The sequence below is a fragment of the Lepisosteus platostomus genome, chromosome 13 (assembly GCF_059453375.1).
Source record: "Lepisosteus platostomus isolate fLepPlt1 chromosome 13, fLepPlt1.hap1, whole genome shotgun sequence".
Lineage (NCBI taxonomy): Eukaryota > Metazoa > Chordata > Actinopteri > Semionotiformes > Lepisosteidae > Lepisosteus > Lepisosteus platostomus.
Genome location: NC_142623.1, coordinates 44,882,992 through 44,907,543, shown reverse-complemented (window position 1 = coordinate 44,907,543; position 24,552 = coordinate 44,882,992). Strand labels below are relative to the sequence as shown.

The following is a 24,552-nucleotide window of genomic DNA, read 5'->3' as shown; positions in this document are numbered from 1 at the left end:
GGACTGGCATCCTGTTCAAGGTGTATTCCCACCACCCACCCTTTGCTTCTGAGATTGCTGTGACCCTTGACCTGTGACCTTGAACTGGGCTTTATAAAGAACAGAAAACTATGTTAGAGTAGCAATAATTCCCACCAATAATCTTTTGATGTTTTATATTATTGAATAAGATTTAATTATTTGGAAACTTTCAAGAACATCATCTTGGTAACGAAGATGGTGGGTGTCAGGTGACAAACTCATGATTGTATCCAAAAGATACAAAAAGACACCCACACAACAGGCTCAAAAGAGGCTCTAAGATTGCAGATACTGTATAAAGAGCAGACATGCACAATTCTTAACTTAATGTACATTTACCAGATTTTCTAGCTGACAAAAAGCATCTATTGGGACTGTTTTGTAGAAAAATGTTTCAAGACTATACATGTACTTTAATTCGTTCATGTATGTCTTGTTAATTCTTAGAATAGTCTATAAAAAGAAATGTTGTTTTAATGCAGTTGAAGTAAACAATTATTTGTTTCTTTGGGAGATTAATCTATACAGGTACCTTACTGTATGTATGGGACAACCGAAAATGCCATTTGAATTAGTACTACCAATAATGAGTGCTGTGTAGGTAAAAAGCTTATGGAAGCAACATTTTTGTTTTCGTCTGTGAGTAACAGTTTCCTAAAACTTAAAGGTGTGATTAAATGACCACTGCAATAATAATGAACCTCCCAATTGCACGGACTTCTAAGTTCCCCCATTTGTGAGTCTTCCCCAGTGTTGTTCTAATTAAGTACTTTCCATCATTTCTGTGAACATTGCAGATACCAATCCCACTAAAAGACTACTTCAAGTTACATGAGCAAGCTTTTACGTCATGCCCTGAGGTTGCAGACCCACCCTTGTTTGGGTTTATTAAATCCAACGCCATGTGTCAGAATTTTTATAACCACTTACAGTAAGAAAATTAATGTAATGGGACCTACCTGTGAACTGATAGGCCTCAAATACAGCGAATTTCCAAATGGAACGGTTCCAGACAGCTGTGAATTACAAAAACAAAACTTTCATAACTTACTGTTGGTGTGTTGTGTTAGGGTAAATTTTTCTTCCAGTAAGAAAAAGCTTTATAAAGGATAGTTCTGGAAAGAGCCCAGTGAAGATTAAAACAGTAGCCCAGTTACTGGCCCATATTTCATACATAATGTTTTCATACATACAGTAAGTGTTTTAAAGACCTGATATCCTCATTGGGAAATATTGGATGGATCTGACAGAGGTGTACCAAGTCTTAGAAAAGGCTGATGACTTAATATGTCGTATGTAGTTTGTGGAGCACAAACCTTGTTGAGGGTTTCTGGAAGAGTGCTGGATAATCTAGATGTGGCTGCCTATGCAGGCTGTGGTAACAAGGAGGGCTGGCTTCTTTCCTCATCTTGGCGTCTGACCTATGTTCCATTTTCAGTCCATCAGATAACAGAAACAGGAGAAATTATGAACAAAGAGCATTCTCAAGTTTCAAAAATCACTAGTGCATTAATTTCAATGATTCCTGCAATGTTGTTCAGCTCCCCCTTCCCATCAGAAAACATGAGGAGTTGGACGAATATTCCTCTGCTGCAAAGAGAATTGTTGTTTCTTTTCAACAGATGATGTGTTTACAGCTAATACAAATGCTGCACTGGCCTGACACAGCTGAGTGTCTGAAATAAAACAAGACTGAGCATATTCAGGGTGGTATGGCTGTAGGCTATATAAATAATTGCTGGGAACTGTGTATTGAAAGGAATAAATAAGTCATGTGGCAAAAGGCACAAAAACCATAGGCCTATCAGAGAAAAGTGTATGAAGGTATTCATTCTTAAATGCCACCTTGAAGTCAATACTTGCCCAGATTTGGGAGGTAAACAAGGATGGGGGGGGGCAATAACGGGGAGAAATTTCTAGCAGCAGAAAGAAAGTGCTACAGAAGTGTGGTAGCAAGAGCTGTAGGTGTTGCTTCGTGTCTTCTGCTGTTCCATCATGGTTAAGACATTCAAACGGTAATTATCAAATTATGTACATCTATTTACTGTTATGTGAAGTGTTTTTACAAGGACACAGGATGTTCTGCAGCATCAGCTGAATTTGTCCATGAGATATGTTTGAAGAAAAATGAGAGTTTACTTTTTTAACAGAATGCCATCATACAAGAATACAACAATATTTTACTTTGTATGGTTTAGCTGTGTTCAGTACTGGTCAATGACAATTATATGACTTGTCATTAATTGTAAATGTTTGTGTGCCTACACATTAAAAGAAAATCAGTGGAAAACATATACTGTATTTACATATAAGTATTTAAATAAATTTTATTTGGGGCACAATAATGAGTTGGATTAGTATACTAGAATATGATCTGCTGGCTGTTATTCTTTTTAATATAGTTGTTTTGAAATATCTCTACTATAAGATCATCTTTCAGCAAAAAAAAATCCAGTTTTTAGTGTAGGTCAGGTTAGTGCTTGTTTATAATCAGAGATGTGCACCTCATCATTTTACAGATAAGATATTCTCACGCTTTTCTCAAATAAATCTGATTTTTTTAACCTTAGCTGTCCTGGTTTCTGTTTTGTCCTGAATGGGATATTTAAGAAGCTGATAGAACTTTTATTCTGAACTGACTGTATTAATTAAACCCTCTATTTTCTTACAAAAACATACAGTAGTATTGTTCACCAAGAAAGAACCACTGCATACTGTCCAAAGGGATTTGATTAGTTTCTTCTGAGATTGAAGCCTTAAGGCACCCTACTGAAAGTTATTTGTAAGATACAGCTTAAGAAACATGAATATGTATTAACAGGATCCCCTCCCTCTTTGCTGCTGGGGGAATCCAGTGCAAATCAGATGAAACTGGTCTTGTTGATGACAGCAGTATTCCTGTTTGAGTACTGCTGCATATACTGTACAGTATATCCTATCTACTCCCACCCTAGGAGTAGTTGGCATGAAAACTGTATGAAATTTTGCAAAGACGTTGATAATAAAACATAAATACCACTTGGAAATACTGTAGGAACATGGACAGTGTTCTATATGACACAGGTAGCAGAATTTGTACAGGATGTTTTTCTTTAAAAAAAGTAGAATAATTATTTTATACCTTCTGAATTCTGTAACACCTCCTGTCCCAAAGGGGTAGAATGTGAACTTGTGCTTACACTGTTCTGACATGCCCACTTTTCAGAAATCATTCCTCATTTGGTCCTGCTGTTATTCGCCCGAACTCTCTGTAAGACATACACAAATTTCACTGTGAGCTGTCGAGTATTTCCGAGAATCATGCAGTGGCTGTAACCAGCAGAGCGATGGAATTGTAGAGATCAGTGCTAGATACTGCACATTTCTCATACTCCACCAGCACTGCGTCACATGAGAAAAAATGATGGACAGCTTCTAGTGTCCGGTAGCAATGCACAGCTGAAGGACAGTTCAAACAGACAGCAGAGCAGTGGCTTTCTCAATGGTGCTGCGATTTAAGATACAGTACAATATCCCAATGGGCTGATGGAGGGGAGAAGTGTCTGTTATTGCAATATCAGTTAAATCACAAAAGACTGGTTTTCAGCCCATAAAACACACAGTTATATAAGAAATAAAAATATCTATACACACTAATGTGTATATATATATGCCTTCTGGATCTTTTGACTTATTTTTATCATAGATGTACAAACGTGTGTTTTTATCATAAATATACAATTTCATGTATTGTAAATATGCTGTGTATAATTTGCTAAAGTATACGAAACACAAACACTACTGATATTCCTGAATTTTAAACCAATGTAGCATTTATATGTGCTAGCAGCCATATCACCCTGCAGTTCACAACTGACAACCCACTGGAGCTCAGCAGGTGTGAACCTGGTTAGTACCTGGATGGGAGACTCCTGGGAAAAACTAAGGTTGCTTTTCGAAAAGATGTTAGTGGGGCCAGTAGGGGGCTCACCCTGCGGTCTGTGTGGGTCCTAATGCCCGAGTATAGTGATGGGGACTCTTTATTGTAAGAAGGGCTCCGTCATTTGGATGAGATGTAAAACCGAGGTCCTGACTCTCTGTGGTCATTAAAAATCCCAGGGCATTTCTCTGAGACAGGAGCAGTGTTACCCCTGTATCCTGGTCAAATTTCCCCCAGTTCTTTACCAGTCATTGCCTCCTAATAATCCCATTCTCTGAACTGGCTTCATCACTCTGTTCTCCTCACCACTGAAAACTGGTGTTTGGGGAGCGTACTAACGCACTATCCAGGTGGGGCTGCACACTGGTGGTGGAGGGGATCCCCATGACCTATAGAGCACTTTGAGTGGAGTGTCCATAAAAGAGCTATACACTGTATAACTGTAAGCAATTATTATTATTATTATTATTATTATTATTATTATTATTATTTTCAGGTATTAAAGTATTAAGTATTTGTGTTTTTCGGAGCTTTTTTCAAATATCTTTAATATTTTAGTTTTAATACTTTTTTAAATGATTTTTTTTAAAGTTACAAATTCACAAAAGCATGTGAAACACCAACACCCATGCTAATAAATTTACCTACTGATTTTGCAGAGAAAGTCTGGTATTTCTGATTTTACAGCAAATTGCCCTTTAGTAGATTTTGTCCATTACATCTGAAGCCTGTTAAACCGAAAGTTTACTGTAACAGCAAAAGCATATTTCAGCTGAAACTGGTGATTCTGTGATATGGGGTAACTTTTTGCCTTTGAGGTACATGTGCATTGGGGCTGCCTCTCTGTCCCCTCAAACAGCCTTTGCACCATCTTACTTGCGCATTCACCACATTAAATTAACCCTCCGCAGAAGATGGGCCATACATCGACTACTGTGTAATAACATACTGTACCAGAAATTCTAGTTTTTAATTATTTCTAAAATGTAGCTTCACTCAAAATACACTTAACAAGCTTTTAAAGTGCAGCTATAATTGCACATATCATTCTGTTCAGCATGCAAGCTATACCATTGCTATTTATGCATAAGGGCAAATAGTTGTTCATTGAAAGCCAGCTATTTCACGGCTATTTTTAAGCAGCTGTGGTTCAATGCTGTGTCAACATAGGCAGCCAAGTAGGCGCATGCTTTAGAGACACTGCTAACACACGCATCTTTGTTTTATGATTATTCCACATTCTGTGGTTGTGTGAAAACTGCAATACATTTTTGTCTTTTAAGGTATTCTTTCATGTGTAGTGACTTCCATTGATGTGAGTGATATGTGCTGTGACCTAATCAGACACACTTATGTTAATAAATCTATTGCTGTTGTCTGTAGAATATTATTACTGTATTTTTAGTAACAGCATACCATTCAATGAAACAATGATGATGTATATAAATGCACAAAGAAATCCTTATGTAGTAGTTGTTTGATAGCTTTTGTAAAGTTCACTCATGCACCTAGGAATTTCATCCAAATTAAAAATTGTATATTCCTTTGTAGCGTTGTCCTTCCAGAACTAAGTCTAACATGTCTAAGAAGACATTTCAGAAATACTTTCCAATTAAAGAATAATCTAATGGAAAGGATTATGTGCAATGTGCTTATCTTGTATAGCTTATTATCCTGACTCTTTCTCAGATAACCTATTATTTTCTCAACCTATTGGAGAAGTGACAAGTAATAGGTTTATTCCATGCTAATAAAAAGAAGCAAGAAAACACAACGTTTCAGCTGTGGAGCCTTCTTCAGGTGTGAGAAAGACAAGGCAGTAAGCAAAGGTGATGTAGCGGGAGAACAAAGGCTGGGAGAGAGGAGGAGTGAGAGGCGGGAGCAGGGGGCAGAAAGAGAGGCCAATCAAGAGGTGCGAAGTCAGAATAGGTGTAGAGAGGTGTGAAATGAAACACACCTAGAGAGAATAGAGAGAATAGAGAGAATTTAGAAGAAAAGTAGTCTGTCGTTGAGAGAAGGGGGAAGGTGTGATCCTAGCTGCAGGATAATTTTGGTTTCTGTAGTCTTTCTGATGTATGAGTTGGGAAAACCATCTCTGAGAACACAGACGGAGAGATTAGAGTGGTCGTGGCCGTCAGAGGTGAAATAAGAAACAATGGGCTTGGCGAGATCTTTAATCACAGCCCTGACATGTTCTCTGAAGCGGTCTCCGAGTCTCCTTCCTATTTCTCCAATGTAGATGGCTGGGCATATTGGAGAAGTGTCATACCTATTGTATAGGCACAGTTTTCCATTGATACACTCTCAACACTTTGACAAGAGAACTGCATTTTATTTTATCAAACTACTTCTGATTACGTTTCTGGCTTTCACGTATGAGCACAAATTGGAGATGTAAGTCAGAGCTACTGTAAGTCTGAACATACCTAGCAGCACTTTGAACACAGCTATGAATTTTCCATAGAAATATTCTTACTTTATTTTTAGCCTCTCCATTGAGCCTCTTCTTTCTGTCCTGAGGTGTTCTTGCTAATCATACTGTATAACTTTTTATAGCAAGCAGTATTTCTAATATGATAATCAGAGCTGAATGCTGCATTCTGCATAGATTCACACTGTTTTAGGGTGTCACCTTCCATTACAAGTTACTCTTTCAGACTGATGAATGTTTAGCAAAAGAACCATTTCCTCTGACAGCAGGAGAATTCATTACTGCCTGACTTGCCCTCCTGTGGGGTGACCTGGTAATTAATGTCAAGGTTCTCAGTCAGTGTGGGCCTGTTTGTTGTGTGGGCCCTGCTGTCGGACTGCCCTCGTGAAAACATCCCAGGAGGTCCTGTTCTTTCAGAACTCTGTAGTAGAGCTTTGCAGATCGTGCAGTGTCCTCCTGTTTGTAGACTGGGGTCATGCTTGGCCTAAGCCTGTGTCTGCAGCCTGGTTTGGGATGTTGGGGCTCCGGCACAGTTTCCTCCCAGGGCGATGTGGGCAGTGTGAGCCTGAGTGGCGGACTCTGTGACTGGCCATGCGCGCCCCTGGTGGGCTGCCAGGGTTTTCCCACATGCGTCAAACAGGATTTCACTGGCCATTGCAAGAGGAGCTGAGCTCTGTCCCTTCGAGCTGTGGCTGAACAGGAGCTTCTTCTGGGCAAGGATCCATGTTCAGGTCTAAATTTGTTTCCGTAATACTGGTGTATTGTACTGGTGTACTGGTGTATATACTACTGTATATAGTAGTATGCAGAATACTGTTTTACTTCTGTACATACTGTTATTTCAGTTTATTTCTGTAAATATGCATATTCTGTTGAATACAATAATAGTTATTTATTATGTCTAATAATTATGTTTCTAATTCACTACAAATATTTTACAAGAATCCAGTTTATCTGGCTTTCAGGCACCTGTTCAGACTTAGAAATTTCTCCTCAACAGTAAAGTCACATATATAAAGATTCACCAACTAAAAAAAGCACAAATGCGTTTTTCTTCCACTTCTTGCAATACTCCAGGAAGTGAGCTTTACAGCAATGTGGCTGAGCAGACACCTGCACCTCCTTGTGTAAGGGAATGCCATGTGTTTGATTCCTGAAAAATGATGCACAATGACTCGCCAGAAGCTTTTAGTGAGGTAACTTGTAGAGACGAATAACTGAGCATAGAGGGAGTACTTTGCTCAGAGTAACACACAGCAAAACTATGTCAAAGCTACACTGCTTAACCACTGGATTATCAACAACCATCTACACATTCTTTCCCACACATGGAAAATAAAAAGGTACTTTTATTCATGTTCTGGTATTATTAATCTATATAATTCCTCACATGAGCGCATCCAAGCATTTGAAGCTCAAAAAGTATTTTTGTTTTTGTTCAACTAAAAATTTTGTGTTTGGCTTTTTTTGCATTGTGACTTAGTTTTGTTTTCTTATAAACAAATTTAAAAGAACGGGGTTGACAATGGGAGATGTAAACCAAAACTTAGATGAGCCTGTGCTCAGAGATCCTATTTTATTTTGCAGCTAGTGGGCTTTTTTCCACTCTATATCATAAGTCTGTACTGTTAATGTACTGTATGTCTATTGCACGGTATCTGAATAAGGCAAGGAGTTAAAATTGTTTTTTCATTGTAAAAAAAATACTCTTAAACACTTTAGCAATTAGATTAGAATTGAACAAAGCTATTATATAACCTTGCTTTCAAAAGAATGAAAACCATGACAATCAGAGAAATTTCAGTTTATTAAAATATAATAAAGAGCTGGAGGGTTCATCAGATAAAGGAAGTACCAGTCTAAGACACAAATCCAGTGCATAAAGCAGTAATTACAGAAAGTCCAGACCACAGAAGCCAAACTATGAAACCTCAGAAAAAGAGGTCAAACACTTATTCCTTTGTATGAGACCAGCTGGCAAATACTACTATCCATTACCTTTTACAATGTTAATATTTCTTTTATTTTTTCAACATTGGCACACATTAAAGAAATTGCTCAACACAAACTCAAATTGGTCTTACAGAATATAGTTTCTCTGCTACTGTACTGACAATTTGAATCTGTCTGGGGTGTAAACTATCAAGGTTCTGCATAGTTCACCATTTATTAAATCCTCTGATGGATGTGAAGAGGATTTTAATAGTGTCCATTTGTTTATACTGTGGCTAAGAGTTTCACTTTCAGAATTTCACAATGTCTGCAAGTAAAATAATCCAGATACCAAAGCAGATTCATGATTATTTACTTGCTTAACAGACGTCTTTATCCAGAGCGACTTACAGTGTACACAGAGTAAATACAGAGGAAACCATAAATACAGTGACATTGAAGTACTATAAATAATGTATGATGGTGTGCCATCTCACAGCCTGCAGATACATTCAGCTAGCAGGCCAGGGCAAACTGGTCTTCTTGAAATGAAGAAAAACTGTGTGATTACCTGTTGCAGAAAATTTGTATTGTCCACAGCAAAAGGCAAAACTGACTTGGAAATAATTCTGAATGTTGAAACTACAGCTTGCCAAAAAGCTCTGTATCACGTCCAAAAATACTGTATATAGTCCAAGAAGCAGTAATCAGACTGCCGCCAGCCTGCTTCCCCAGTGCCCTCTTGTGGTCTGGAGGGGAGCTGGTCTCCCAGTCACTTACAGTAAATACCCCTTCTGCTCAACAGCCCTCATATTCATGGACACATTTATTCAAGTACACAACAGGTTTGAGAGGTTTTGCTTGGGGAAAAAAAAACATTGTTCTTTTTATATTGTTATTTTCGGAATTTGTATATGAAAGGGCAGCATGTCTTTAAGGGGCCTGTGGGTGGTGACAACGGGAGGAGCTTCTAGAATAAAAGACCAATGCCTGGGCCAGTGAAATGGCTCTCTTTGAGATCTCCACTTGCTTTTAGCTTTTCCAGGGATTAGGAATGGAGACTATTGTTGAGGTCAGACTGCCTTTGTTGTCCCTTCTGCTCTGAAATAGCTTTCAATAGGTTTAGTTGAGACTACTGTCTCATGAAGTCTAGATGAATGGGACAGTCAGGGTAAGAGGAAGCATACAGTAGGTAGAGATAAGAGATGAAAGATAGGGAGGAGCACAGTGATTGAGGCAGCAACAGGTGTGAACAAGTGTTAAATTTGCATGCTGCAGCAAGAAGTCAAATGCAAAGGTTACATTTGCCCGTTTTCACATACAGTACAAGTTCTAGTAATGTTTTAGACTGATTTGGGTGAAGCACCTTCCTCACAGATACCAGTATTTTGCCCCGTATCTGGGATTGAAACTCAAGACATACCTGTCACTAGTTCAGAGCCTTGACTGCTGTTAATAAAGACTAAACACATGGACAAACAGACTCAGATCCACATCAAGATGCCCAAAGACTACCACCACACAAATTAAAACAGTTGGATACTTGAATGATCTCACCAGGTGCTTGTTAAGGCTTGTGGTCAATAGTTTGTGTCTCTTTGAAGGGGTGACACACTTCATTGTGCAATCCTGGAGTTGATGCTGTGCCTCAACTCCAGGATGGTTTTCATCTAAGGTCATTCTAACTGTGTGGTGTCTATAGTCACATTCCCATCACTTTTAACAAGCTCATTAGGTTTGCAGGACGAGTAGTCTTGCATTGCAAAGTCTTCTGCAGTGCCCCATGCTGGAGGTCTTCCTCTCTTGACCACTCTGACAAGACCTTGTTTGTAACCTTACATAAATTGTTTCTAGGGGTTGGCCAAATCCAATTGTTCCTTATAACTTTCCTCTTAAACCTTCTCTGGACTGCCGGGTTTCTGTTGAGTGGTGTTAATTCTCGTGCTTTGCTACTTATATAGTCTGTAGAATGCTTTTAATTAAAAATCGGGCACACAACGAACAGCGTCATACAATTAGAGCCTTACAATTGGTTGCACTGTTAACTATAGTACAGGGCAATCAAAGTTGTTTATTACATCTGAGTGTACAGACTAGCTTTGCAATCTCAAAACTGAAATCTCCACATCTCTTGGCCTGCTGAGAAGGTAAGCCAGGTAACTCTCCACACTTGTGGATTCCATACCACTTCTCAGACATAAATACTAACATTTTTGTAAGGGAAGCAACATTTTAAGCTGTAGTATTCTTTGGAAAATGGAATTAACGTATCTGTTGGTATTTGAAGTACTGTACCGTGTGTGCGCTGTGCTCTTGCCATAGCTTTATTAAGCCGTACAGCAGTCAGAGGGCTACCTGCTCAGGGAGCCGGTGGAGGGCGGTGTGGATGCTCTCCGCAGGACTCCTTGCAGTGTGTGGTCTCAGCTTCATTCCTTCTGTGAGGGCTGGTTTTATAGCTCTGAATGAGAAAGCCAGCTGGGCTGAGTGTTCAAAATCTCTCATCAGTCACACTTGTGCTGCTGTTTCCAGCAGGCGTATCACTTGCGTTCTCTCCTTTTTTTGCAATTTCTTCTCAAACCCCCCACCAAACAAAATGCAATGATTCACGGTACTCTGATAATAAGAAATCTTTTTAGACATTAGGTACAATCATGGCTGAATGTGAAGTACCTCTAAAAATCAATGCTATTGATTCCTGCTATTTGTGTGGCAGGAGTCTTTGCTTTCGATTGTGTGACTTAGTGCCTCCCAGGCAGTTTCTGAGTACAGGCAGGTTTGGATAAATGTGCATTTTTCTACTAGGCTGCTGTCCAAAGTAGTATTTTCTCATATGAAATTAAATAAATAAAAGCAGCTCCTACAGTACTTCTTCCATTATTAGTCATACTCATCAGCTGCAGTTTGCTCAAGTAGACAGTTGAGGCTCAAATGGTTAATCAAATAAGAGTGTATGAAGTATAACAAAACTCAGGGCCTTTAACTAAGAAAGCTACGTAGTAAATTTATTACCATTGGTTTCAGTTCTCCCATCCATTCATTTTCTAACCGCTTCTTCCAATTCAGGGCCGAGGGGGAGCAGGAGGATCAAGGCCAGGGTCCGCCCTGGAGGAGACCCATTTGTTTTCAGTTCAGTGGGTTCTTAAGAAGCAGACTTTGTTGCATCTTTTTTTTATTTTTTAGCCTAGAATCTTTTTTATTTTTGTAACTAACACGGGCAAGGGTGGGGTTTTGTTGTACATCACCTGATCTTCAGTCTTAAATATATCATCTGATTTCATCTTGGATGGCCAGTCAACATATGTTGTTCTTATTAGCTCAACCTAAAGCAAAACTGCACTGAGCAGGTCTGGGTGGTGCTCTATTTTTACTAGAATATACTCTCCTTTTAATCTAAGGAAGCCTCAAACCATAACTGCTCTCCCCCTGAAACCCTAGTCAGGATCAGCAACTGTTTGCTATGGAAAGTTGAATCAGAGGCGAAGACCTAAATGATATGTTACACATTGTGCTATTAGTGTAATTAGTCACTGGGGAGTCTTGAAATATTAGCGGATTTTGGTGAGGAAGTCTGGATGCTGCTTAAGATGTTTTGAATCACTAACCTTCTTAATTATGAAAAATAGTTTACTGAAAGAAGCCTCAAGCACAGAAAAAATATATCTTAGAACTAGTGATGACACTAAGAACTTCACTTCACGTTAGTTTTGGTTCCCATCTAAAACTAGATAGTAAGTATTAATATGGTGCTGTAATCTGTAGAGCACATAAATACTATTCAGTCATCCCTAAATTAACACTTAAGAGTATGGAAATACAGTAATGTGTTTGGTACTGGTATAATATAAAAATGCACACTAACACTAAAAACTAAAAGGAAAAGCTAGAAAAATGGTAATTACTATTCTCAGTGGCAAACTCTAACTTGGAGTTTAATTATTGGTCTTATGATCATTCTTTTTACTTTTTTGCTTCAATTGATACAATCATACTGTATATGTATTCATTCATAACTACATGTATAAGAAAAAGTAATAGGTTTATTCCATGCTGAAAAGAGAAGAAAAAAAACACAATGTTTCGGCCGAGGCATGCACTGGTCTGTGACATGTACAGTAACTGGTCTGGAGCTGTGCAGTTCAGAGCCTCATTGTACTGCCTGTACTCGGTTTAAAAACAGCAATCATCACACCACACACCCTTTTTGTCTTGGAGGATTTCCCATTCTTGAAATGCTGCAATTCACACAGCTTATGCTACAGTAGGTAGTACTTTTATGTTTTATATGTAAAATACCTCAAACAGTAATATAGGAAGGATAAAGACTAAGAACAAATTGACTCAGTGCAGTATCAAGTCCTCTACCATTGAAAACACTGAGAGTCTCACAGCACCTTCTGCTGATGGGGCTTGTGTTGAACCAGCAATGTGGCTGTTCTTGACAATGCTGTGGGTCCACAGGTACCCAGTGTGTACAGTTCTAACTGCCTGAGGCAGCCCCGGCAGCCCTGTGCATTGAAATTTCTTAGGTTTAGTTTAAACACTGATCCAGCCATGCGTTAGGCATCAGCAGAATTGTAGCTCTGCAACCCCAGCAGCAATAAATTGGTTCCACTTGCTTTGCATAATAAAATCAACTCGAATTTTTTTTAGAATTGAGTTAAAGACAATTATTTTATTATTAAAATGCTTCCATTTTAGGTCGTTCACAATGATAAAGTAACTTTTTATATTCTACATGAAAGTTTTTAAAACATATTTCAGATGTAGCCAAGTTACTTAATTTCACCATTTATGTTGCCTTCCTTTTACAAAAGTTTCACCTTCATCTGTCATCATGAATGTAAACATTTCTTCTAGCATTGGAAAATTAGCATTTCATTTCATGGTACACTTCTCAAGTGTGATAAACTCTGTGCAGGTTAATTTATTGCAGTTTTTAAATTTTAATTAATTGTTTTTTGTCAATTCCACACTAAGATCCAATATGCGTGTACTGTAAGTATTTAGAGTCTTTACTAAGCATTAACAAGACCTGCAACTATGATTAAATCCAGTGCTGACCATACTTCTCTACTGTGTGATTTCTCAAAGGGATGCCCCTTATGTTAATCAAATTAAGCTGTCTTTGTTATTGCTGGTGGTCCTAAAGAATTCATTACTTCAGTGATTCCCAAATTAAGGGCCACCTTGTCGAAAACGAGAGAGAATTCGTGTGGCAGCTGTAAAACTGTTCTGTTTCTCCCATTAGCATTCAGACCCTGGGTGATATCAAATGGATATGGTCCTTCAGAATAAACTAATAAAAACAGCTAACATTTGTTTTAACACTTCAGAATTGTTTTAGTGCTGCATATCCATCTGATGTGTATTTATTGACTGATAAAAGCTTTTAAAAAGTTGAAGCTAATGAGGCACATTTCTGACAATACTGTGTGCCTAACTTGAAGAGAATGGGTTGAAACTTGATAAGTATGAGCCAGAGCTGTGCTTGGAATCCCCTGCTGGGATACAACCCCCTGATTGCTGCTCCCAAGAGAGCAGTATCCTGAGGTTATGTATGTCAGCTGCTTGTGTGCTTGCATGAATCTCTCTGGTACAGCTTTAATCGATTGCTCATCCCTTCTTGTTGAAAAGACATAAGTGATGCCTTAGCACTCCAGTCCAAAGGATTCGCTCTAATTTGACTTTCAAGGCAGTTTGTCATGGGGGGTGGGATGAAATGGTTATTGCGCAGAATTCACCCAGGTCTAGTAGGTCTGCAGTCTTTCTGAGCACGCTTGCAAAGGGAGACGCATCGCGAAACAATGGGCTGGCAGAAAACACTTGCTTTCTCCTGCAGAAATTAAGCTTCTACATTTATAAAATATTTTCTTCTTATAATCAGAAATGTCTGATGACTCTGAAAGTGGTGCTTAGAATTTGTTTTACTTCTTTTTTTCTTTGCATATTATTCTGTTTATTAGCAAATAGCTCAGGCATTCCTGTTTCATAGCTTTGGACACATTGATATGCAAAATTACAAATGACCATAAGGCTTATAAAAGCTGTCATAGGAAATAGGATGTTTTTCAGAAAGATTTCCTTCCTGAACTTCAAAGTTTCTGTGTTCAAATTTTCAATAGTCTTTCCATCCCGACTAGAAGAATGACTCAAGATGTCCATTCTATCAGCTGAGCTTTCCTGTGCCGTCTTTCTGTGTCCCAGAGATGGAAGGAGGATCAAGGTCTCGTGTGGAGAGGAGTGCAGCACCACTGCCCTCAGGGCAGGAGTCCAGGAGTGGTTGTTGTTGCATTTATGTGGAAGAAACTCAGGTCACAAAGTGTGTAATCTCTGATAGGCTCTTCCTTATCCCCTCTCTGTTCTTCTTGCTTGGCTTGGGGATGTGCATTGTTTTTCTGAAATGGTTGCTGGCTCCTGGTTCTGGATTGGTCTGGAACAGGACTCCTGACCTGATGGATTTAATAGGTGGAAAGGCATTCCCCACCGACGGATACCTGCAAACCCTGCCCACCAATATGAATGAAGGTGTGCTGGTATTGACAAAAGGAACGAGTCCAAGCGTGACCATTTCGGGTGATATTTACTCTGCTTCAGTGCCTACCTTAGACTCTCTCATGTTGACAACCCAAAAGATGATCTCTGTACCTGTGGAGCCTGCTGACAAACAGGATGTGGCTCTTTCTACAGTGTCACAAATTCCCCTGCTGTCTACATCTAAGAAAGACAGCACTGAAACCACAGGGACATTCTGTAAGTACTCTCCATTGATATCCTTGTTTATATCATGTTGTGCAATCAGTATGTTCCTTTGAATTCTTTTAAACAATGTTTTCTCTTAATAACTGTGTCAAACAAGACCAGACAAATCAGCTTTGTGGCCATTTAAGGTAATAGGAGAAAGACAAATAGAAAAAAAGACATTTTAATAAAAGGAATAAAGAAGGAAAAACTGATGGAGAACATTTTTACCGTGGGCACATTGTTTGCAAACATAATGAGTTCTCTTTGTTGTATGGTAGTTTCTAATGCCATAACATTAATAATAGTTGTTTATGTGGTCTGGTCAAATTCTTCTTAAAGATAATGTTCTGTCTTGTTGGCTCTTTGCCTGGATCATGATTTCAAACACTTACTAACACTCACAGATTCCACGAAATGCTAGCAAAGCCAGATGTCTTGGTCTCTTACTTCTGAACTTGGAACTTTTAAAAGTGTGATACATTTGAAGATATCTAAACATTTATATGGGGGAAATTTTAGTATAAGTAATTTACAGAACTGCTGAAGCATCTGTGCAGCTCTTGTGTAACGTTCTACATGGGTCTGACATCCTTCAAACACTGGCATGTGACTAGAACCATCTCTATATCTCTACCTTGATGTTGCCTTTAACCAAAATATAAAGTATCAGGCTTAATGCTGTAAGCAGAATAATTGGAGCACAACTTGCCATGCAGTAGTTGGAAATAAAATAAAACCTTCTTTCTCCAGACCCTCTGTGCTGCTTTGTGAATCCCCTAATTCTGCTTGCCTTTTTTTGGAGCCATATGTATATTTAATGCATATGTACAGTTCCTTTTTAAAAATGATTTTTTCTTGTTTATACTGGTGTGAAACAAATATTTTTTAATATTCCATTGTTCACCATCCATAATAATTTTCTTCAGAAGACATAGCAGGATTATATTAACATGATTAAAGACCATGTCATCCTATATAAAATATCTAGAAAAATAACACGGCAAAAAGAACTGAGGAGCAACAATAGCATATATTACATATTAATGTGTTGCACTCCAGGGCGGAAGCACATACAGTATTTAAATTATTATTACAGTTTTAACATGTGTTTTTTACAGCAATCTTGCCATTAACTTTTGTGACCACCAGTCCTTTTTAATAGCACTGAGCAGATATTCACTTTTACATTGGTAGGCTTCTCAGGTGATGGCTAACTGTTTCATTTTTGTCTGTCCCACAAAGTCAAGGACTTGTACTACTGGTTTTCTGATGTTTCGCTTTTTTTTTAAAACTATTTTCCTTCATCATAAAATGTCCACAGATTCTTTATTGTCTCCATCATCCTGTTTCAATGTGCTCTTCTATCATGGTAAAGTTAACACCAGCATCTGCAGCATGAGAAACCTGGGAGGTTTAAACAGGTTGTATTTTCTCCTGATGTGTCTGCTTCTTTAGTACCCAATAAAATAAACTGTTTGTGGAATCCATCAAAAACATTTGTTTTTGGCATTGCTGCAGCATTAGACCAGTGTACAGAAGTTCAGTTTAAGCTTCGGTGCTTGTCTGGTGAAAGCAGCTGGCTTCAGGGAAGATCCACAGTGAATGAGCAGGAATATGGCATTAGAAGAGCATCCTGTCTACATGTCACTAAGTCTGGAATGTAGTACCATCCTCAGAGGTACTGCACTGCTGTTCTTTGTATGCAACTGTATGTATTTTTTTTGTTTTGTTTGGTATTTTATAATCTGGAAACAAGATAATATAGACAGAGAGAACCCCCCTCCCCCACTCCTTGCAACCCAATCTATGATCTATGCAGAAAATCTCAAGGATTTGATTCTGGGCAGAGGGGAGAAGTCGGGCTGATGAGTGAACTCACAGTGACGGCAGCAGCCCCCTGTCTGCCACAGTCGGCTCCCGACACCCTGTAACTAACGTGGGGAGACGAAATCCGGTGTTCCTGGAAGAGGCTGTGCAGAGACTGCTCATGGGGAACCACCTCCTCTTTTGTCATGAGGGTGTCCAAGTAACTATATCCATTTCTGCTGTAATATGAGATTGAGAGTTTACATCATGTTTTAACAAAACAAAATGCACGAATGGCTGTTGTGCACAGTACAGTTCATTCACTTGACCTTCATTAGCCTTTCTGCTTTCCAGCATGGAACATGGCCTCTCAGGATCCTGGTGAGATACTGGTCCTGGTGCAAAGTAGACCATCAGTGTCGAGCTGCATGGTACAGTATACAATGAAAGGTCTAGTGGCACATTTGTTTGCCTGAGCAGAAAGGCTCATGGACTGATTTGCTGATTCAGTGGTATCTGTTGTTGATGTAACACAGAAACCTTAGTGCGTCAAGCCTTTGTAACCACCCATGTGTCCTTAAAATTAACAACTTTGATTTAATGCAGTTTCAAATAGTGAAATCATAGTGACTGTTTTGTGTAAATAATGTATTGCGAGTGCATTGTCTCTGGTGTCCATCATATCAACAGGAAAGTTGCAGGAAGACTCTAGGCATTTTTAAATAGTATTGGTACAATAGTTGTATGCACAAGGTGAATTACTGATAATGGAAATCACTCAAATAAAAAGGAAAGTAATTCAATTCAAACTGCCGTCCTTTGCAATATATTATGTCAATCCTAGGAACCTGAGGGAGCTGAAAAATGTGGATGTGAACTGAGAACTTCTGCAGTAGTCATACTTAACATACTAAATTTCCCCATAAAATTTAACAAAAAGTTTTCTGTTTATTTATTATACAGTATGTAAACAGCCTTCTTTACTAAAAATTAAAGGAGTTAAATTGATTCTTCTAAATTTTAGAAATGCACCAAAATATTTTTGCTCATACATGCACATACTTACTGAAAAAGTGCCAAAAGCCTAAAATGAAAGAATTTTGCTTTTAGTACATTATTGTAATTAATAGTCAGACAAAAAATATGCTCGTGACTGGACTTTGTCTCTACTTCTTATCTGTCCTCAAGTTTAAGTTATCTTTAAGCTTAACGTTTTTGTTGATTGGGATATCTTTGAAACATCAAAAATGAAAATGATAATAAAAAGAAAAATGAATTCCTGTGAATATCAGTGTGCTGTTTTGATTCCATAACCACGTTAAAAGATTATCATCAGGTTCCAACATAAAATCCATGTTAGAAAATGATATCCTACAAGTATTTGTTCTCCCCCTTTACAGATTTCCTCCTATAGCAGTATAGTATTCTGCTATACTTTTTTCTTACTGTAAAGAGTGTACAATTTAATAAAACAACTATAATTTAAATGACTCAAAAACGAATTGCAAATTTTGTGAATATAGTATTTTTGCTTTTTTTAAAAAAATACTCATATCATATTAATTGCTTTTATGTATTAAAATAAAAATATTTTATCTGAAAACCCAAAACCCATAAAAGGTCTGACTAAAAATGTAACCCTGCTTTTGTACAGAAAAACAAATGACTTTTAATCTGTAAATATTTTGCTGATATAAGTCATGCTAGCGGACACTGTTGTAAGCAGTTTGGACACATTAAGCAATGCACTGCAGTTAACTGTATGTGTTCAGCCTGCCCCTGCAGCAGCTGGAAGACTTCACTGTTGTCCATTGTTGTTCTGAAATGGTTTTGATTTTAAACATGTTCATTTTGCTTTTCACCAGCTTGCATTGCTGAGCTAAACTTGCAAATTTGGTGTAGCCTAGTTGTGCTTCTCTTAGTGTTTTTTTATAAAAAATGCATTTTAGAAACATGTGGAAAATCTGTAGGCTTTCTCATTTCCAAAGTATTGTCAAAGCAGCTCTCTTATTATTAACTCCACAGTACACTTAGCACAGGTTGTCTTTCTGCCGTTACAAAATCTTAATTCATGGATGGAAGAACTGTTGTCTCAGTATCAAAGGTTTCGAAGAAGGTTGGTAATTCAGTTGTTATGGTGGCCATCTATAATATGTGCCGCATTCCTCTTGCATTCTTTGTGCTACAGCAGCTTTAGCAAATCCAGGCCAAATACCTCTTTGATCTACAGTACTGAAAATAGCATGTGTACTTGCAAGACAGAGTTCACAAAACATTCTCATTAGTATCGCAAGGTGGTTTATGTTAGTTTTGAAGGATTTTCTTTTTTTTCTTTGGGAACTTGAAGATTAGTGAAACACTGACTCGTTTATGAAGCTTTCCAGATGGCCATTTTTCTTCCCTTTGGTTCCTTGCCTTAAGTATATTAATTACAGAGGGGGGAAATGTTACCGATTCATCTTCAGCTTCATGATAGTAGTGATTCTGAAAGTATGTAGTAGAGTGAACCTTTGAACTAAAATTGTCATTCATCTTGGCAACCAATGTTTAGAGATGGTGAATGACACATTTATGACTGCACTGAAGTAATCTATTAATGTATTCAGTAGATCTCGAGATTGTAGCTTAATCTAGAATATATCTGTACTGTTAGAAGGAACAAGATTTTCATTCATATGTTTTTTTGCTGAAAATTACCAATGTATACATTCACCTATATACTGTATAGACTGGGCCTAAAAGTCCACTTGCCTCACCTTGTATGACGGCTATTTCTAAGAATGCTCAGAATTGTTTTAGTCACTGGTAATTTTTAACACGTGTTATGAAAAACCTTCTGAGAAATTGTTACACAAACATGTGCAGTTTTTAACACAAACATACACCCTTTACCACCATTCAACTGAATTCCCTCTAAGAACGGTCGTGTTCACAATGGTGCCCCCTTCAGGCAGGCAGAGGAATTCCTGTGGGTGAGCACTCCATTCTCTGGAATTCAGTCTAAGGAGAAAAAGAAAGAGGGAAGCAGAGAATTACAGGTTACCACCTGGTGTTTAGTGTTTTTGAGTCACCAGGTGGGTTCTTTGAGGTGGACATATGAGAACATCAGTGCATGCACTGCATGTGAAAGACACCAGTACAGTTCAACCTTCTACAGAATAGAACCTCAGCAGACACCTGTGAGGATAATAGTTCAGCAAATTGTGATCCAAAATAACATTTTCAGGACATATTTTTTTCTTTCTTTAAACCCAGAACCAAAATTCACAGCAGTAAAACTTTCACAGAATCATTCAGAGGTCAGCAAAGGCAGGATAACTACACACAGTGATTTCCTCATAATAGGGAACTTTGAATTTTTTTCCTGTATGTTGGTACAGCATATTCTATAATACCTTTTTTTTAAATATCAAAAATGTGCAACTCTGATTGATAATTTTTGGAATTGCAACTGTTCTGTGAACTATTTTTTAATTATTTAGTTTTTACAAAGTACTTTGTAAAAGTTAGGGCTAGAAACAAGAAGTAATCTGTCCAAAGGAGCAATTTTTCTTGTTGCATTCCTGTGAGAGTTATTTTAAAAATTAAGGACTTTATTTTCAGGGAACATAAAGTAGTTGAGCATATTTTTTAAACATTACATTTAATCAAGTTTGAAAAATATAAAAATCCAAATCCAGACAAACCTGTAGATCTAGATAACATTTTTAAAGATCAATTTTAATGTCGTTCCATTTTTTGCAATAGATACAAATTTTCTTATTATTCAAGTCTATGGATCATAATGGAGAGGATTTCATTTAAAAAAGGTATCACTGGATGTCTGTAGGTTTATACTGTACTTTGAACACACTGTCACCAATTTGAATGAATGAGGAAATCAATATTTCTTTTTCCCATGTTCATCAGTAATTCTTTCCAGAGAATTAATTATTACATTTTATTTTAGTGCTTAATTACTTCAGAATATATTGTTGTAAAATTAATTACAGTATATAATACATTTTTATTGTTTTTATTAAGATTCTTTCAGTTTCAGTTCAAAGTTAAGGGGCAGTAGTAGAAAATGTGTCCATAGTATGCCATTCGTATTGGTCTTTAAAATATTGGTTTCATATAATAAACAATAAAGGATTGAATCGTGGATAAAATATTTTGTTTTGAGTGCAGACTTATACATAACCAACCTCTGTGGTTTGCACTGTCTCATTTTGTTTCTAAGCTTAATTAAACATGTTAAAGAATATAACATAGCTATTACAGAATGTTCATACGAGATTCTTGGAAATTGAAGATCCAGCAGCCTTTTACAGAAGAGAAACTGGCTGGCAGGTGATGGCTCTTCTAATGCCAAATTCTAGATGTAATGCTTTGCAGAACATAAATATTTGTGTTTACATTTTGCTTAGTTTCAGAATTAGGCAGGAACAGGATTAAACAATGTTCCTGGTGCCTTTCTGCCTCCTCTTATTGCTCGTTAGATAAACGAACAGGACATTTGTCCATGGCTGAAAATGTTAATGATCTTGCTCATCCATTGTGTTTGATTGTGTTTGAATTTCTGTCATTCTTGCTCAGTAGTGTTTCAGTGTTTAATATTTGAGTCCAGAATAATTTTCTCTGTAAACTACTGTAATATATGTTTTAAACAGGGTTATAATGTGATTTGTGTCCATACAGCATATTCTAAAGGGCAAGACATTCATTCAGGCTTTTTGAATATCCAGTGAGTTAAAAATTCAGGTTTATGTCCTTAATGCTGGTTTTGGGACTGTGTCATCTCTCTTCCTTAAACTGATACAGTATCTCTTTTTTTTGCTATGTTAATCGTGGCTGTTTCTGTCTAGTGAAATTGGTTTTCACCTTGCAGGTTTTGTTCTTGATTGATACATGTGAAGATGGAGATGGGTGGTGCATGGCTCTGACAATAGAGGAATACCTTCAAATGTCCTTTGTGGCAACTCCTTTTCTCTCAGCAAACTAAACACATTAGCTACAAGACTGACTTCAGTGACCTTTTCTTAAAATTTGCCAACAGGGTCTCTAAAGTCTTTGCTCACTATTCCCTAACACACAAAATAGCAGCTAATGACTCTTCAAAGGTTTTTCTTCATAAACTGTTTTATTTGATCAGTGTAGAAGGGGCACGCCTTAACACTGTCAGCTCTGTATATGGAATGTGGGGCTAAAACATGTTTCAAGATATAATTAAGAAACATTGACAGTTTAACAACACTAATCACAGCTCTAAAAGCATGTGGAGCCAACAGGAATAACACCAGAATACCAGGAGTCCTAATCATAGCTGACAGCCTTTCCTTTCATCAGTGAAATAAAGACACCTGGCAATATAGCCAGCCTAAGAAAATCTTGGTTCAGTTTCAGTAGTTAAGTTGTCAACACAGAGCAATGCTTTTTAATATTCAGAGACGGAGAGAGGACAAAGTATTCCCTTTGAACAACACGTGCCTGGTTCTTGTTAGACAGTTACTGCCATACTGTCTAAGGTCAAGGTCATCACTGTAACTCCCTGACAGCTAGGGTTAGCTGTTTTCAGGAAGATTTAATCAAACTGAAACTTAATTTTTTAATGAATCTGTAATTTTTGTAAGCAAAAAATATTTTTTAAAAATATCTTGTCTATTGAATGTAGTAATTTTTTTGTTTTTTGTGTGAAAGGCTCTTCTTCTTTAGAAAGATAACAACATCAGAAATAAAATTGTCAATGGTGCAGTTTATTCAGGTTTAGTCAATCGGCCAAGATTAGAAAGATGAACAAATTTAAATTATAAGTAAGGTTTTCAGTGGAATTCAATGAATCATATTGTCCAATCCTACTGTCTGTTGTGACCTATAGAAAATAATCTGCTGCTGCTTTTATTCTGTAGAGTTGTATTTTGTGTGAATCTCATGATCACAATGTTTGTCCCCCAAGAGCTTATGCCATTTACTGTTTTTCTGTTTTTGTTTATGCACTACTTTACAACATGCAGCCTGATTTTCAAAATGGTTTATTTACTCTGTGATAAAAAATGAGATTCCTATCAACACCTTGACAGCATTTATATTAGCTAGGGCAACCTGACATTGCCCTATGAAGACCGTGTCTTTTTCCTGCTAGAGCCAGCAGAAGTCTAGAGCAATCTGCATTTGCCTTTTATGCCATGATTTACAAAGCTTAAGCTGTCTGGAAGGTGCTTTGAGGTGCTAATCACAGACAAATGACTGTGTTTTAACCTAACAGCCTTTATCTGCTTTCACTGTCATTTTACAGTTTAGGAGTTCAATCTGCTTATACAAAAATGGAGACGGATTTCGGCGGTGTCAAAGTTACATGATGTAAAGCATGCTCGTGTTAGCAAAGCAGGTATTTTGATAAGAAAGGTTACTCTGAACAGTGAAACACATTTTCCACTACTGTAGGATAAACCAATTACAAGCTGTCCCATAACTGTAAACTGATGGCATTCCCATGTAAGGTAAAGCAGTACAAGTGTGAAAATGCAGTATAGTGACACATTCGGTTTGTTGTGCTTTCATAAGAAAAATCACAAATAAGAGGAGGACTCTCTAGTTACTATTTCCAAAAAGGCACAATACTTTCTCAAAGGCAGTCAACCTGCCACTTGGGGTGTTCCACAAGGATCCGATCTTGGTCCTATCCTGTTTTCACTGCATGTATGTGTAGTTTAGTTCAGTTGACTTTTAAAAAAGTGTCAAAAAAATGTTTTTTTTAAGCTGGTGATGTCTCATTGGTCAATCAGAGATGATGTTATTGGGTCCTGGTGATCAAATAAAAAAATCCAAAATTAGCTGCACAATGATTTTGTGGTTTTCTCCCTTGCTGGGAGACTGAAAGGAGAAAATTAGCTGTTGTCCTAACATTCAACATGTTAGAAATGTCTACATCTTTTCTTCATCTAAGAAACATTTGCCACGATCAGATAAATCTGTACTGTGCTTCAAACAGAATCTATTTAAAGTATGACCATTCATTTTTCACTGATCTCATATCTCTCCTAACACATTATTCTTCTCTTAAACTGTGTCTGATTCCTTAAAAGTCTACTTTCCATAAATCGCAAGCCTTTGCTTTGGATTTAACCTGTAATAAAAGTTTCAAAATGCACTTCAAAGCCTAACACATTATGATCGCAGTTCCCTAAATGGCACTTATTGAGCACACATGCAGGGTTAAAAGTTGATGATTTTTTTCACAAGCCAGGACACTTAGGGACTTTACACCTTATTGAGTTCATATTGATTAAAATCTAAAACAACAAGAGACAACTGGTGCCTAAAGGGGTGTGTGGCCTTTGAATGAAGTATTTATTTAAATATTATACATAACTGAAAGCACCGATTCATCAAATGGCTACAAAGAGCACAGTTAAGAATTACCAGTTCTTTTTAAGATATGTGAGTGGAAAGTGTGCCTTTAAGTCATAATGAACAACGTATAACAGTGCCATTGTTTTAGGGCATCCTATTTCATTGTCTTCTGTGTTAGCAATAAGCCAGACAGCCTGATGACTCAGTTAAGGGTCTTAGTGGAAATAGTTTTGCATTGAGACATCTAATAGGAACGCCTAATTTCATATCTCAAAGTATGACTCATTACCTGAGTTGGCAATCAGACTCCTACCATACCTGCTCTAGCAGACTCAATACACAGTGTGGATATAACACCCCAGTGAGGTGT

General features: G+C 37.5%; 1 protein-coding gene and 1 long non-coding RNA gene across 6 annotated transcripts in view; one reads left to right on the top strand and one right to left on the bottom strand.

Annotated features, from left to right (window-relative positions):
- LOC148650764 (pro-neuregulin-2, membrane-bound isoform-like) overlaps positions 1-24,552 on the top strand; it is a 307,325-nt gene that overhangs the window by 224,175 nt on the left and 58,598 nt on the right. The gene's annotated exons all lie outside the window — the stretch shown is intronic.
- LOC148650765 (uncharacterized) lies at positions 970-9,025 on the bottom strand. Its single transcript, XR_015926222.1, has 3 exons — positions 8,875-9,025; positions 1,338-1,442; positions 970-1,037 (listed from the first exon to the last, which is right to left on the bottom strand). It is a non-coding gene; the product is annotated as an uncharacterized LOC148650765 (long non-coding RNA).